The following is an 18034-nucleotide window of genomic DNA, read 5'->3' as shown; positions in this document are numbered from 1 at the left end:
ACAGATAAGGAGTTGCACCAACCGATGTGCGAGCAGTCGTGCGGTATCCTAGAAGAGCAAAAGGCAACTTTTCATGCCATTGTCTCGAGCCATGGACCATTTTCCTAAGAATCTTCTTGATGTTCTTGTTCGCCGCTTCAACGGCTCCATTGGCTTTTGGCCGGTAAGGGGTAGAATGGCGATGCATAATTTTAAATTGCTCGCATACTTCCTTCATCAAATGACTATTGAGATTGGCTGCATTGTCAGTGATAATGGTATTTGGGATACCAAAGCGGCAGATGATGTTGGAATGAACAAAGTCTAACACTGCTTTCTTGGTGACTGCTTTGAAAGTGACGGCTTCCACCCACTTGGTGAAGTAATCAATTGCAACCAAAATGAATCTATGCCCATTTGAAGCCTTTGGCTCAATTGGCCCAATAACATCCATTCCCCAAGCAACGAAAGGCCAAGGAGAGGACATGGGATGCAACTCTGAAGGTGGCGAGTGAATCAGGTCACCATGAATCTGGCATTGGTGACACTTGCGAACAAAACTGAAGCAATCTCGCTCCATTGTAAGCCAATAATACCCTGCCCGCAGAATCTTCTTCGCCAAAACCTATCCATTCATGTGAGGTCCGCATACCCCCGAATGTACTTCACTCATGATCCGCTCAGCTTCTGTTGTATCTACGCATCTCAACAAGTTCAAATCTGGGGTCCTTTTGTACAAAACTTCCCCACTCAGGAAGAAACCGCTGGCGAGCCTCCTTATAGTTCTTTTTTGATCTCCCTTAGCGTGCTCTGGGTATTCTCTCGTTCTTAGGAATCGTTTTATGTCATGATACCATGGTTCACCATCTGGTTCTGTCTCAATTGTATTGCAGTAACCGTGTTGATTCCGAACTTGGATTTCTAGTGGATCGATATGGGTGTTTCCCGGATAAGGGAGCATCGAGGCTAAAGTAGCCAAAGCATCTGCTAGCTCGTTGTGAAACCTGGGAATGTACCTGAACTCGATGGATTTGAATCTTTTGCTCAAATCTTGTACACATTGTCTGTATGGAATAAGCTTGATGTCTCGAGTCTCCCATTCACCTTGGGCTTGCCGGATAAGCAAGTCAGAATCTCCCATAACCAATAGTTCATGCACATCCAGATCGAGGGCCATTTTCAAACCCATGATACATGCTTCGTATTCTGCCGTATTATTGGTACAGAAGAACCGAAGTCGGGCTGTTGCAGGGTAATACTGTCCAATAGGTGAGATGAGGATTGCCCCGATCCCAACTCCTTTGATATTGACAGCTCCATCAAAATAAATTTTCCATAGAGGGTTGTCATCTGGAACTACTTCCTCTATTGAGTTGACCTCTTTGTCTGGGAAGTATGTGGTAAGTGGCTTGTACTCGTCATCAACTGGATTCTCCGCCATATGATCGGCCAAAGCCTGTGCTTTCATCGCAGTGCGAGTGACATAGACGATGTCGAACTCAGTAAGCAGGATTTGCCATTTTGCGAGCCTGCCGGTGGGCATTGGCTTTTGGAAAATATACTTCAGAGGATCCATTCTGGATATGAGGTAAGTAGTATAGGCCAAAAGATAATGTCTCAACTTCTGAGCGACCCAAGTCAAAGCACAACATGTCCTTTCTAAAAGGGTGTACTTAACCTCATAATTTGTGAACTTCTTGCTCAAATAATATATTGCTTGTTCCTTTTTGCATGTCGCATCATGTTGCCCCAGAACGCATCCAAAAGAATTATCCATCACTGATAGATACAAAAACAAAGGCCTACCAGGTTCAGGTGGGACCAGTACAGGGGGTTTTGATAGATAATCTTTGATCCTGTCAAAAGCATTTTGGCAATCGTCTGTCCACTTGATTGCAGCATCCTTTTTCAGCAACTTAAAAATGGGCTCGCACGTGGTTGTGAGCTGAGCAATGAACCTACTGATGTAGTTCAACCTTCCGAGCAAACTCATGACCTCCTTTTTGTTCTTCGGGGGTGGCAGATCTCGAATGGACTTTATCTTAGATGGATCCAATTCGATGCCTCTTCGACTGACTATAAAACCGAGGAGTTTCCCAGATGGAACCCCAAACGCACATTTGGCTGGATTGAGCTTAAGGTCATACCTTCGAAGCCGTTCGAAGAACTTTTTCAAATCATTCACGTGGTCAGTCTGTGTCTTTGATTTTATGATGACATCATCGACATATACTTCAATCTCTTTGTGCATCATGTCGTGAAAAATGGTGGTCATGGCCCTCATGTAAGTTGCCCCTGCATTCTTTAAACCGAATGGCATGACCCTGTAACAATAGGTGCCCCATGGAGTGGTGAAAGCAGTCTTTTCTGCATCGCCCTCATCCATTAGAATCTGGTGGTACCCAGCATAGCAATCCACGAACGATTGTATCTCATGCTTTGCGCAATTATCTACAAGAATATGGATGTTCGGCAAAGGAAAATTATCCTTCGGACTTGCTTTGTTCAGATCTCAGTAGTCAACACAGACTCTAGTCTTTCCATCTTTCTTTGGCACAGGCACAACATTTGCCACCCAGGTGGTGTATCGTACGGCTCTGACAACATTGGCGCTCAATTGCTTCATTATTTCCTCTTTGATTTTATCACTCATGTCCGTTTTAAATTTACGCTGCTTCTGTTGGACTGGTGGAAAATCATGATACGTAGGAAGCTTATGAACAACTAAATCGGCGCTTAGACCAGGCATATCATCATAAGACCAGGCAAACACATCTCTATAATCAAATAAAAGTTGAATCAAGGCATCTCTGGTTTTTTGTTCAGTGTGGATGCTTATCTTTGTTTCTCTGACTTCTTCATGACCTCCGATATTAATTGGCTCAGTTTCATTGAGGTTGGGCCTAGGCTTGTTTTCAAATTGTTCCAACTCTCTTTTTAATTCATCAAAAACCTTATCTTCATCATATTCGACCTCTTGATGCATTATTTCGAAATTAGACAGCCTTTTGAGATCTGGGCGTGAATTCCGCATGCATGTCATGTTATTAAAGCCGGCATTAACAAAACTGAAATGGAAATAAAATGGCAGGAATTAGGAAAAGGAAAATATACAAAGTTTAACACAAAACTGAACTGCATTTTATTGAATTTGAAAGGATAGGAGGGTTAACGTCAAAATAGAACAATCATACTAAGATATTCGGATTACAACCCTGAAAGTAACCCAAAGTACAAAAGAAAGAAGCTGCAAAAGTCAACTACCAAAACTCCTTCCTTGTGGGGAGAGGAGTTATTTCCCAGTTATTGAGCATGGTTTCTGGGCCAATTAGTTGCATATCGGCACGACTAGTGCCTTCACCCGCCTGGATCATGTTCACTTCAGAAAACATCTGCCTGAGGTCATGGCAAATTTCATCAATGTTTGCATGCGCCTCGGAATTTTGACCATATTTGAATCGTGGGTTGACAAAAGTGTAGAAAATGTGAGGGATAGGTTGCTGCAAGACCCACCCTTGCTTCTTGCAGTGCTTGGCTTTGTCTTTGTCTGCTTGTGTTGGCCTGAAGCCTAAACCAAAAGTACCCCTGTTACTGAACGGAGAAATGGGTTCTGAAATTCCTTGCAATGATGCCCCCAAACCTTTTCCTGGCTCATAACCTTGTCTCATCATAAGTGCAGCCACCATTACAGATGTGGCAGAGAGACGCGGATGTAGAATGGGTTTTCCTTCCTCAACATGGTCCACAACAACCACTTCGAAAGCCTGATAGACAATGGACTCGCATCCTTCCTTGGCCTCAATACATGGGATTAACGGGTCTTTATAAATGGATGACTCGTCTTCTCCGTGAACAATAATTTCTTGCCTGTTGTGCTCGAATTTGAGCATCTGATGCAAAGTGGATGGCACAGCTCGAGCTGTATGGATCCATGGCCTTCCAAGAAGAAAGTTATAAGAAGTTTTCATGTCCAATACTTGGAAGACAATTTCAAAATCAACAGGCCCAATCGTCATGGTCAGGTCGATCTCCCCAATGGTATCCCTCGCTGAGCCATCAAAAGCCCGGATGAGAACATTGCTGGGTCGGATCCTGTCTGTATTGATCTTCATTCTTTGCAAGGTAGAAAGAGGGCATACATCTACACTCGAGCCTCCATCAACCATGACTCGCTTCACATAATGCCCATCGCATTTGACAGTCAAGTGCAAAGCCCTATTGTGACCGGCTCCCTCCTCAGGAAGTTCATCATCAGTAAAGGAAATTTTGTTCACCTCAAAAAATCTATTGGCCATCTTCTCTAATTGATTCACAGTGGTATTCTCTGAGACATGTGCCTCGTTCAGGATTTTGATTAGTACACGGGCATGCTCTCCTGAGTGTATAAGCAGAGATAACAGAGAGATTTGGGCAGGAGTCTTTCTCAGTTGGTCAATGATTGAGTAATCGTGAACTTTCATCTTTTTCAAAAACTCCTCCGCCTCTTCTTCAGTGACCGGTTTCTTTATTGGCATTTGGCCTTCTCTGATTTGCTTAGCCTTCCTCAACTCTTCCGGAGAGTAACATCTTCCTGATCGAGTCAAACCTCCAATTTCCCCCACTTCTTCTATGATTTCCTTACCTTTGTAGGTTACTACAGTTTTGTTGTAGTTCCAAGGGATGGTTTTCGTATTTGTTATACGGGGTTGTGTGGCAGGCTTGATTATGATCGGCTCTATTATACCCGTCGTACCGCCCTGATTCTCCTTTGTGATGGGGTGACCTCCAAGGACGTATAACTTTGGGCTTTGAGCATTGGAGCGAACCTCCAACCTCGAGATTGTTGGAACATATAAAATTTCCCCCTCTGAGCTCTTGGCACCTTTCACAATCAACGGTGCATCTAGGCTTGGATTTACTTCCAGTTTGGTTCCCTCTTGAATCGTTACCACTGTCATTTCTGCTCGACCAACCGGCCTGTATTCATGATCTCGGCCAATCATTCCCACAAAATGAACATCATTGTGTACTGGTAACGGGTTATTGGTCACATTAGGAGGGTCCTCACCATTCGTGACTACAATCAATTTTTCAACAATGAGTCTTTCTACGGCTCTTTTCAGGGTCCAACAATCATCAGTGCTATGCCCCGGAGCACCTGAATGATATTCACATCTAGCGTTTGCTTGAAATCCATGTGAATCGGGATGCATATGGTGGGGAGCGATGGGTCCAATCACTCCTATCTGCTTCAACTTTTGGAACAGACTAGAGTATGATTCCGCCAATGGAGTAAATTTTTCCACTGGCCTCTGCTCTCGACCATAATCCTGCCTAGGACGAGCGTTGTAGAGTGCCCGAAAATTTTGCTGCTGAGGTCGGGGTAATCTTGGAGCTGGTGCCCGTACCTGTTGATTAGGAGGATGAGCATATGATTGAGCATTGAACACTGTAGGTTGTGGCGGTCCCAAAGAGTACTGAGGAATTGGCGGGGGATAGTAATGTTGAGGGTAGCTGGAGTGCCCCTGCTGAGCTTGCACGTAAGGGTGCGATGCCCCTCTTTGAACTTCCCTGGATCCCGAAGTCATCATGGACCCTTCATCTCTTTTCTTTCTATTCGCCAAACTTCCCGACCCATTTTGGATAGCCTGGGTGGTGGCTTTGAGAGCAGCTTGACTTATAATTCTGCCAGTCTTGAGGCCATTTTCGACCATTTCTCCTATTTTGATCGCTTCTGCAAAAGGTCTACCCATTGCGGACATCATGTTCTGAAAGTAATCAGGCTCTTGGGCCTCCAAAAAAACAGTGATCAACTCGTGGTTATCCATGGGTGGCTTAACTCTAGCTGCTTGCTCCCTCCACTTGATTGCATACTCCCTAAAGCTTTCAGTCGGCGTTTTCTTCATATTGGATAGAGAATTGCGATCCGGCGCAATATCTATGTTGTATTGAAATTGTTTGACGAAGGCTTGGGCCATGTCGTCCCAGACATGCCAGTGAGAGATATCTTGGTCAATGAACCATTCAGAGGCTACCCCCACCAGACTTTCTCCAAAATAAGCCATCAGTAATTCTTCTTTTCCACCTGCACCCCTCAGCTGGTTGCAGTACCTTTTCAAATGGGCGACAGGGTCGCCGTGTCCATCATATTTCTCGAATTTTGGGGTCTTGAACCCTGGTGGCAAATGGATGTGAGGGAACATGCATAAATCACTGAACGAAACACTTTTGTGACCCCCTAGTCCTTGTATGTTCTTTATATTCTGTTCAAGACTTTTCATTTTCCTGGCCATCTCATACGACTCAACCGTCTTGGCAGGCTTTTCATTTTCCACTGGTGACTCGTATTGAGGAGTCTGATTATATGGAGCCGAGACCCCGAAAGCCATGTTCGGAGAGTAGTATTGGCCATCATAAGCATGAGATGGTGGCTCGTTAATTGGCCTTGTCACAGGATGTGGAGGCGGGATTGTGTATGCCGGTGCGCCAGACATGACTAGAGGAGTGTTCTTGACCGGTGCGACTGGAGGTCGCACATTAGAGGTACCGGGAGCAACGTGGAGGCTGTAGTTTGGCACATACCCTGGTGGTAGGATGTGGTCGCTCGTTGCATGGGGCGGTGGTTGAGTAGCCAGGGGTACGGTGGAAGTTCCCTCTGAGGGACCACGGGGTGGAGGCTGACCAGACACCCAAGCTTGATACACATCAGACAATTGTTGTCTCAATTTTCTTATTTCCTCTGACTCTGGTTCAACCGATTGACCCTGTGGATCGTCACTGATCAACTCGATCTCATCATCGTTGGCCATTACTACCGCTCCCTTAGATCTAGTGAAGTAATGGTGTGTTGCCAGTTTCACCACAAACCAACCACCCTAAGCTTACTAGATAAGAGACAGCAAACATGTTAGGGTTAAGCATTTTATAGATATGAATCACATAATGTGCCATGCTCCTATCATTGTTAATATTTCTAACATGCTTTTGGAGGCTTCATGTTTCATTCCGGCTTATGAGGTAGCTTCTTATTGACGTTTTTTTTTTTTTTTTAATTATTATTGACGCTCTTGTTTTTTTTTTTTCACTCACGCCTCATTTTGATCCATCATCTTAGAATCATTGAAAAAATATTTTGATCGAACCTTTTGTGGGTTGCCTACGTATCATGTCGCCGCATGAATCAGATCATTACGTAGTTCAAGAGAAATCGAGAATAACGTAAAATAAACTAACATTTTTTTTAATCATATACAAATAATCCCATAAAAGCTGCTAACAAAGAAAAATATTTCGGTTTTTTTTTTTTAAATTTTTTTTTTTTTTGTTGAAAGAAAACTTCTAAAGAAAGATTGTGTTTTTTGCTTTTTTTTTTTGGAATCTTCGAAAGAAATACCTTTTTTAAATAAAAAAAAAAAAAAAAAGAAAGAAAGAAAATATTTTGATTTTTTTTTTGTAAATTTAAAAAGACAAAAAATATTTTTTTGGATTTTGATTTTTTTTTTTTTTTTTAATTTTGGGAGAAAGACTTTTTTTTTTTTTTTATAAAAAAAAAGGAAGAAAATATTTTTGGAATTTTGGATTTGACGTCTCAAAGAAAGACTTCTAAAGAAGATTTTTTTTTTTTTTTTGTATTTTTTAAAATCGGGGGTCGGAACCGATGAGGTTTGCTTACGTATCTCACATCCGGTGAGAATCAGACCCGCGTAGTTCGGTGAAAATCAACCCCTTTTTTTTCTTTTAATGAAAATTAATCTTCAAAAACCATATGCGCTAGACTACATCATTTTTTCTCTGTTTGTTCAACTGTCTTATGCTAAAAGTCGGTCGACATGCAAGCCTCCCAAATAATGCAACAAGTAGCACATAACATGACATAATGGTCTCAACTAGGTACCTGTCCTAAAACAAAACTCGGCCCATGAGTCGACTACTGTTAAGTCAAATGCACATGATGCAAATAAAGCGCAACCTACTAGGGGTATTCATTGCTTGTGGCTTGTTCTTCTAAGTTTGTAAATCCTAAAGGAGATGGTATCTAGACCTGGCTTACCCGGGCGGACAACCCGAGCCGAGGAGCGTCAAGCATTACCAGTAGTAGAACAGCACTGGCTAGCTAACGGCTCTCCCGCCTAAACATGTGTGACTAAATCCTTCACCAGAAGCTGGTAGGCTAACTGGCTTTATCTCAAGACAGAAAATTTGTGATGCTGGTAGGCAAACACAACATAACTAATTATCAGAAGACTCAGAGAGATGCGAGAGAAGATACAATTTATATGTACAGTTCAGCAATATCAAAACGGTAAAAACTCGACAAGTAACACATTAGACTCAAATAAATCACAATATATACAAAAATTAATAAAGCCAAATAAAGTCAATGTACAAGCTCGAATTCTTGAAGTTCCCCAGCAGAGTGTCGCCAGAGCTGTCACACCCCTTTTCTACCCCCACAAAATGATAAAATATGTTATTGATTGTGGATGGTGGGTTAAAGAGTTTCTCCAATTAAAGTGACAAACTTGAATAGGGATTATTTTATTTACAGAGTCGCCACTTGAAATTACTTTTTTTGGGTGTTCCAAGTCACCTTTGTTTGAATCCCTAGTCAAAGGAAGGTTTGACTCTATTATTATCGGTCTGCAAAACAAAGTCCGGGTAAGGAATTTCGTTGATCGGGGAGAAGGCGTAAGGCATTCCCCGAGTCCCGTGGTTTTAGCACGGTCGCTTCATTGACTACAACTTGGCTTAATTATCTGATTTAATACATATTTGAGACCTATTGCATTTTTACCTTTTAAAGCCGCTTTTAATAATTTAACTCAATCGCTTTTATTTTTAGTATTTGTGGAGTTATTTTTGAACAAACTACGATGTCATACACTTGTCGTTTTTGTACACATTGCAATCCGCGCCACGTGAAACGCACCTGCGATTCACAATGTGTTTATTTTAATTATTTCAAGTTGTGGTCAAGTCGTGTGAAACACGCACTTGAATTGGGATTTATGTATCATGACTATACCACGAGAATCGTACTCATAGTCACAATGATTTATTAATCACGCCTAAATCACGCTACATATGTTTATAAGTTATTTTCCTAAAGCTAATTTAAGATTGTTGTGAAGGCCATGATATATGAAAGTAAAATGGTGGAAAAAGGATAAAATTGATTACTAAAATTATTAACACGGTTCATTACTACTAAGTTATGAGATGTGAATGTCACATATTAAATTATCAATATTCTAACATTAAATACCCAATAATCAAACCAAAGAAGCTAAAATGTCAACTAATCCTCTAAACAAAGACGATGGCCGAGAAAAATCATAATTACATTTCAACACCATATGAAAATTAGCAAGAAATTACAACGTAAAGATATCACATGAATTCTTCTCAAATACGTACAACCCATTTATCAGCCTTGACAAAGTTAGGCCCAAAACCACACGTAGCAAGTCATATTGACCCATTTAACTTAGTGAGATTTCTTACAGCTTTCTTCTCCAAGCTTTCACAAAATAAACTAATGATAAAAATAGTATTTAACTCCATGACACATGTTCAAAATAGAAATACTGCAAATGCAAGTGACATGGACATAAACTACAAATAATGAAGCAAATATCTAGAATATGAATTAGCGAATTAAGACGACAAACAAAGGCATGCTAATACAAGATATCAATTAAGTGACAGAACTTTTACTTAAACCAACAAAAGCAAAAATGAAAGAATTAATTAAAGGGGGAAGGAGACCTTATGTGAAGCTTTTCAAATATGTGTATTGATATAAAACTCCAAATGTATACAGCAAAGTGGGACTCCGATTGTCAAACTCGCCCGGAGAAAACGGACAACAACAAAACCTCGGACTGGAGCTTTCGAACCTCAAGTGACTCGAACAGCGACTTCAAACAAGGAGCCCGAACTCGCCGGTAGCCTCTATTTTGACATAGGAATAGTGGCTGTTTCGGGGTGGGTTGGTGCTGGATTTTTTGGCTGAAAAAATGGCTTTTTCTTGCTGATTTTCGTCACCCTTTTTTGGCTATTTTTTGCAGCGAATTTTTGCTGGAAAAGGGCTATTTTTCAGGTATTTTTGGAGTGATTTTAGGCTATTTTTCGGACTTTTTGCAGCTGTTTTTGAGATGGTTTAAGGGCTGGTTTATGGACAGTTTTCAATTTTTTTTTTGGGGCTGTTTTTAACAGCATTTTTGGCTATTTTTGCAGAGAATTTTTGCTGGAAAAGGGCTATTTTTCAGGTATTTTTGGAGTGATTTTCGGCTCTTTTTTTTTCTCTCGTTTCCGGACTGAAAATCGTCTTTTTAAGGTTGTTTGGACATATTGTGGGGGGGACAAGCACGGGGGGACAAGGTCTGGTGGGGGAGGGGACAAGCATGGGGGGACAAGGTCTGGTGGGGAGGGGACAAACGTGGGGGGACAAGGTCTGGTGGGGACCCGCAAGCATGGGGGGACAAGGTCTGGTGGGGAGGGGACAAACGTGGGGGGACAAGGTCTGGTGGGGGAGGGGACAAGCATGGGGGGACAAGGTCTGGTGGGGAGGGGACAAACGTGGGGGGACAAGGTCTGGTGGGGACCCGCGCAAAAAGACGGGAGCGGGAAATATTCAAACACGGTAAAAAATTAGGTGCTCACAACATGCTGATAAATTTTTAGTGAATTAAATTTAAGAAGAAGAAAAAAAGACCCTAATTTACTTAAAACTCGTCAACTTGTGAATAACTAAAGATATTGTACTTTTTTAGTTGATAATTCATTTGCTAACCGTTTTAGATAAGATGGGATGTCTTCTTTTAGCATAAGGAATACCATGTGTTACATTAGAAGTGGACCTCAAAATATAAAAATAAATATTTTTAAAGGTGTACCCGTTCTACTCTTTCTTTATATAGACTTTTCTCTATTAAGTGATTGAATTAAAGACAATTGTTTGAGCAATTGCACTTTCAAATGTTTACTTGACATTCAAAATAATCAAGAAGATGGTAAAGTTATTATAGTTTGAACAGTAATATCGTGAGTTCTAATTTGAATCCGTATTATTTCCTAATCAGATTACTCTTTTCTTATTATATATACAAAAAAAAAAAAAAATTATTACTAATATTTTAAATTAAGTCGGAACAAATTTTTTTCTAAATAAGAATAGCTGGACTAATAATTAATAAAAGTAATTCAGTGCTTTGGTTTGAAATGACACAGTAATATTTAAGGATTAGCCTTTTGTAAATAATTTGCATTCTGCTTGGTTATAGTAATTAATATCATATTTGTTTTTATTTTTATATAAAACATGGCCCAACATGTAATTATAAAAATACTTTCTTTAAGTGTATTACTTCAATTATTTTATAAAGAGCATTTATGTTTATATCATTAACATATTTTAAGATTGAAATTCACATACATGTTTATTTAATAAGAATTAATTCTACTTCGAACTTAACCATTTGATTTCAAGTATTGCTACATGAACTCCAAACGGTATAGCTAATTTTACTATCCAATAACATTTATTTCCTTTTTCCTCATATTTTAATAACACAGCCAAAATTGAAGTAAAATTGATTTTTCCCCCCAAAATCCATGCCTCCATTTAATTTTTTTTTAAGAGTATAATATGTTGATTAAATTTTATTAAATAGAAAGTAATGCAATACTCACTCTAATAGTTTTTTAACCTTAGACTTTCTGTATAAGAGTAGAGGCTAAGAAGAAAATATAAAAGTGGATGAAGGTTTATCTTATGACATATCGTTCCTCGAAATTCATTAAGTAGTACTAATTAACAAAAATGATTAAGTCTGACACCTATTATATTATTTCTTTAAGAAAATATTAGGAATATAAATAGCACAAAAAATTAGTTAAAGGTGCATAAACAAACTATGACGCAAAATTGAAACTTTTGATCTAATTATCTGTATTAGTATTATTAGGACATTAGATTAGAATGCCAAGAGTTTATGCGCATATAAGTCTAAATTGATAAAATTAAAAATTATAATTATGCTAAGCCATGTATATGCTGGAACATTGGAAAACGTCTCGGCTATGACGAAGCTCGCAGGGAGAAGGGAGAGACATTAAATAAATAAAAAAATAATATTTTTTTTCGAATCCAAGAACTAACGATCATAAAAAAAATATTTTTACTAACTGAACAAGCTTTACTTATCGATTAGAAAATAATACGCAGCTCTTACTTAGAGGCAGTCAAATATGTGGTGGGTTCTTGCACGTGGAACCCTAACATCATTCATCTTCTGGGTATTTAAAAGCCCTCAACTTGCCTATATTTACCAAATACTATAAGGCCATTTGAGGTAATAAACTGAAATATCTTAGATGTTTTGGTAAATTCATGTTGACCAGAAGCTCCTCTCACTCCCTCTTCTATATAGTAGTAATACTCCGAAAACAGAATAAACACCATAGTCAGTCACAAACCTTCTAAAACTAAATCAGAAACAAATTTCCCAAATTATAGTTTATTTAAAATTTATATTTTATCGCACAAAATTTTAGCCATACATTTGTAATTATTCCAACAAAAAATCAACTGTATCTTGTTTGTCGTTACATATATATAGACTGTTCGTCATTGTCTTAAATTTAGGCTTTAGTAAGAAACAGTTTAAAAAGGACCATGCCTTTGGTGTGATCTTATTACTATTTTTATTACTGTTAGGACTTAGATTGTTCTCCTGACGCAAAATTTCCATTTTTAGAAAAATACTCATCGCATACGGTGGCAGATCACTTGTTAAAAAATTAGTGATATCTCAAAAGGTAATGTCCATCGTGATTTGAAAAAAAATTCACTTTGAAATATTATTTATATCTACTTATTATTTAGTAAACTAGCTTTAGGGTATGTGCGTTGCACGTGTTTATCGCGTCAATCAATTAAAATTTATGTAAAATAACAAGTTATGTAAAATTATAATGGACTTTAAAGTAGATGCAAATAAAGAATATTAAAAGTAAGAATGCATGTATATTATTGTGGGAAAAAATACATGTAAATTCCTAAAATATTAATCATAGGAGTAAAATATTGTACGTACATTTAATGTTAGATAAAAAAATATGTAATAACGATATTCTGGAGAGTAAAGTTTTATGTCAAATATGCGAAAGAAACTTTGTTGGTGATGTATAGTTCTAAATATTAGGAGTTTCTATATAGTTAAAATAATTTTAAAAAAAAAAAAATAATTAAAATTTTATTTGATTTTTATATTTTAAATAATAGAAGATTAATTAAATTATAACTTTTTTCTAATATGAAAGTTTTTTTAAAGAATAAAAAATGCGAATAAAATTTTACTAAGGAGTTTCATGCTTTTAATATAGTATCGATAGATGCAAAGTACGTGTGTTGCATCTTATTATACGTTCGTTGGGGGTTACCTCGTATTGATGAGAGTAATTTTTAAAAACGACATAAGTATTATTCAAAAGATGTGTTTACGTTATAATATATGAATTAACAAAAATATAAGTTTTAAATGATAATTGTGTTAACCATGTTTAGGAATTTGATCTATTATAATAGTTCTTCTTTTAATTTGTTCAAATACTTGCTTCATTATACAAAAATATCATAGGAATAACATTTGATTGAAATGTGAAAATATATTTTGTGCCTATTGATCACGCCCAGTTATGCTTTATAAAGAGTACTAAGCGGTCGTTGCAAATATAATCCGGTTTACAAGTCCGTAGTCGAATCCCACAGAGAACTAAGGCTTAGCTACAGTTGTTCAATATCGCTAAAAAACACAAGTCCAAACAATTTCCTAATTATAAAGATTATAATATTTATTTTTATCTAATTAACTAACAAATACCAGAAAGCAGTAAAATTATCAACTAACAAGACTAAGGAGGTCTAGAGTTATGATTTCCCCAATTGTCAGAATCCTTCCCGCTATGCCTTCTATAATTTCGCCTAAGTTTTCTCTACCGATCATGAGTTCTCTGAGTGTCGTAACTCTCTCCCGAGTAATTACCACAATTTACTAGACATATTCTCCCGAATTACACTAGCTAGCATTAAGTACGGCTCACTCGAATTGCACCAAGGCTTCGTTATCCCTCATCCCACCTTTAAACCCTCCGTATTGATCCCCCATATACGTTAGGAGTGATATTGTTCAACAACGACCTAAATATGCACTCTCTCCCGAGTAATACACACTAAATAGGCACAGTCGATTGAGAGCTCTTCAACAAACCACAATATAAACGAAGTTGAATAAATAGAGAAATCCAACAACTCGATTATATAAAACCATAACAAGAATTTATCCTACAAAAGGTTCTATCAAAACTCTAGATAACAAATTAACTATTCATAATAGCATGCAAAACTACAATACTAGAATTCATAACGAATAATGGAAATAGGAAGAAGGAAGTGAAAAACTCGTAGAAGAATTCCCCGCCTTGCTCCTACTGTGTTCTTGCCTCCTTAGGTCAAAAATCGGTCTAATATCGGTCTCCTCTCCGTCCAATCCCGGTCTCCCCTTAAAACAATTGTGTTTAATGACTATTTATATATGTAAGAAAAAGGCTTAGACGAAATAACCAAGTCCAAAGCCAAGTAAGAAATAAAATAGATTTTAAAAATTCGGAACATGCATCGCCTCGCGCCAAATCACACCTAGCCTGCTCAAACGCATGCTCTAGCTCGCCTCAGGCCTCGCGGCGCGAGCTTTAACGCGAGCAATGAGTCTCGCGTCGCCTGGAAGACTGACTTTGATTTGCTGCCTAACATTCTATTTCACGTTGTCCTTCTTTTTCAACTTTTCAATTCTTTCACGGTTTTGTTTTCCTTGTTTCTTTTTGAATTGTTCCTTTTTTTTTTTTTTTGATTTGTTACACTTTAATCTATACATATCCACTAATCAAATAATCATAACTTCATTCTTATAGTGTATAAAATACACCTAAAAATTCTACTTTGTTCCCGATTTCATCTTCGACGTACCAACACATAAAATAAACTCAATTAAGCACAAATATAGTATAGTTTAGCATTAAAACACCTAAATATAAGGTAAATAATGTACTAAAATATGAAATTATAACCAAATATCACCTACCCACTTTAAAAGTTTTAGAACTATAATAATTAAGACCCTTAAACCTAAAAATAATTTTCGAAACTAAAAATATGATTTCAAGGCATTTTGCCTACGTGCCTTAGCCTAATATGAATTTGTAATATATGGGTTTTAAGCTTCTAAATCTGAAAATGTGATTTTCTTTTACAAATAAGGTATAGTACATAATTAGAATAGGAAAAAATTTAATACATAAAATTTAATTAATTTTGACGTCCTAAATATTTAAGAAATAATTAAGGTCCTAAATATTTAAAAAATAATTAAATGACTATTTTGTTCATTGCAATTTTTTTGACACTTCCTAAAGTAAAACTATGCAAGTTTTGATGATAAAAATAATAGAATAGTAAAGTTTCTTTTATAGAAGCATTACATATATAATTGAAGCAGGAAAAGATTTATGTAAGGTAGAAATAAAAACTCCTAAAATAAAAATGAGTTCAAAGTGCTTATTTTTTACCTAATAACTTATAAAAAAATTAATCTAAACCTAAAACGAGTACAAAGTGGTTGAAACTTTTCTGATATAAAACGAAAGTGCTTGAAATTTAATTGAGTCAAAAATTTATTTAAAAAGCCTCCTAAAAACTAAAAAGAGTTACAAAGTGGTCGAAAACTTTCCTAAGATAAACTGTGTTTGAAATTTAATACTTCTAAATTTAAGTGGAGGTAGAAAGTGAAAAATCATCCTAAATCTAAAACTAAATGGAGTTTGAAAGTGACGATAATTTTCTTAAAAGATCATCTTAAACATATAAGGAGTACAAAGTTTCGAAAATTTTCATAGTGGTAATTGAAAGTTCATGAAATTTAATACTACTAAATCTACATGGATTTGAAAAGGCACTACTTGTAGACTTAGAAGGAATCGAAAATTAAAGTCCTAAATAGTAGGAGAATAATTAAATGAGTATCCCTAAATATTAGGAAATTTATTAAATAAATATTTTTAATTATTAGAGAAATAAATATAAGTAATTTATAAAAGAAGATTTAGTGCATATAATATCATTATATAAAGAGATACATATTTTAAACAAGGAAAGATTTAATAATCAAAATGTTAGCTAATTTTAAAGTCTATAAAATTAGGAAATAACTAAATTACTATTTAAAGTATAGTTTTAAGGGTTTGAAAAAGAACGAAACTTTCCAACTGAGGGGATTGAAAATCATACGAAACTTTGTTAGTGAAGGAATTGAAAAGAACTAAACTTTCCTAATGAAGGAATTGAAAAATTAAATTAATCCTCTAAGATTTAAGCTTTCCTAGTGTGAATCGAACGTCATTGAACTCCTAAAATGGAAGAAAATTCAAATATTAAAGCTCTAAATATTAGAAAAATAATTAATTGACTATTCTTAATAATTAGAAAATTAACTAAATAAATATTTCTAAATATTAGGAAAACAATCAAATGACTATTTTGTTCAGTGTGAACTCTATTTTTAAAGGGCAAAAAAAACGAACGACATTTCGCTAAGGGCGTTCGTACTTTTAATATAATATAGATTATTTTACATTTAATAGAGTCAAACTAGCCGTTGAAGCAACGCCTATATAAACATGGTCTTTGAAGAGCTAAAAATACACTTTCTAATACAACTTTCTAAATCATCTTTTCCTCCTATATGCTGAGTTTCTTTCTTGAGTTTTCTGCTAATTCTGTTCCCATTTTAATAACGAGAAGAACTTATTGAATCTTGGGGGATATGCCTAATTTTATTCATCACGGTATCGGTGAAATATCCTTAAGGACTGTGTCCTTGACACGCCTCAAGCTTTGCTAAATGCTATTCTCCATAATCCAATATTTTTCAACAATCTTAAGAATATTTCTACATTGTGCTTATGGAGAATATTGATTCTAATGGTCATTACATGCTATTCAAAATGGCTAACGCCGAAAGAAACATAAGCTTTCTCCATCAATTCTAGAATCTCGAGAGTAATAGATGGCATGTGAATAAATACTATTATTATATTAGTACCGTATGTCGTTGTTGCTGGTTCTACTTTGGACTGCACTCTTCGCAAGTTTGCTGCTTCAATTTTATACACTATTGCATTGTGGAGGACAAAATGCACAACAAAATTAAGGTACACTTTTCTAGTATTTAAATGTACCTAAGCCTACATAAGTGTAGATTTGTGTAGTTATGTAATTCAATTAGGGGTAAAAATTATATTTACTTAAGAACCCACTTTATTTTAAAAACTCTCAAGAAAATATTCTTTTATGCTTTCTATTTACATCCATACCTCACTGTATTTTCTCCGAGAATTAATGTGTTCAACTTTTGATAGATTAAGATAAAGTGGATGATTCAACTCAGCAAAAATTTATATACATGTAATAAGGATCATGAAGGATAGATTATGCTAATCTCTTTGCAGGTGAATAATAGTGAAATAGAGTGTGTCATGTTCATAAGGGCATACATTACTTCTTTTAGTTCCTTCGATGACATATTGATAATGTCATGGCATATATCATGGAAAGTTGGAACCTTAAGTAAGTTTCCCATATCCAAATGATTTTTCTGATAAAATTTATAGTCAATTTGTCTACCACCATAAAACGTTATGACATGAAATATTTTTTTTGTGAGGTAAGTTTTATTTTTGCCTAATTTGTTTTAGCATAACTGTCATATATATGTCAATGGTAGACGAATGCTTAATGGTCACATTAGAAAATATCAAAATTAGCGGTATGTCTATGTTTATTCTTCTAAATTTAAAGTTATAGCTAAATAGAAGAATAAACTTCAGGGTGAAACTATATTATTAGCTTGTTATTTATAGAGTAGAACTCTTTATGAGTTGTGAAAAGATTCATCTCCTTAACCTGAGTTTTTTGAAAATGTGGGGGTCCGTGGTGTCCAGAGTTATATATCATATTCCT

The sequence above is a fragment of the Nicotiana tabacum genome, chromosome 17 (assembly GCF_000715075.1).
Source record: "Nicotiana tabacum cultivar K326 chromosome 17, ASM71507v2, whole genome shotgun sequence".
NCBI classification, from domain to species: Eukaryota; Viridiplantae; Streptophyta; class Magnoliopsida; order Solanales; family Solanaceae; genus Nicotiana; species Nicotiana tabacum.
The sequence above is the reverse complement of the archived record's forward strand: the minus strand, read 5'-3'. Positions refer to the sequence as shown.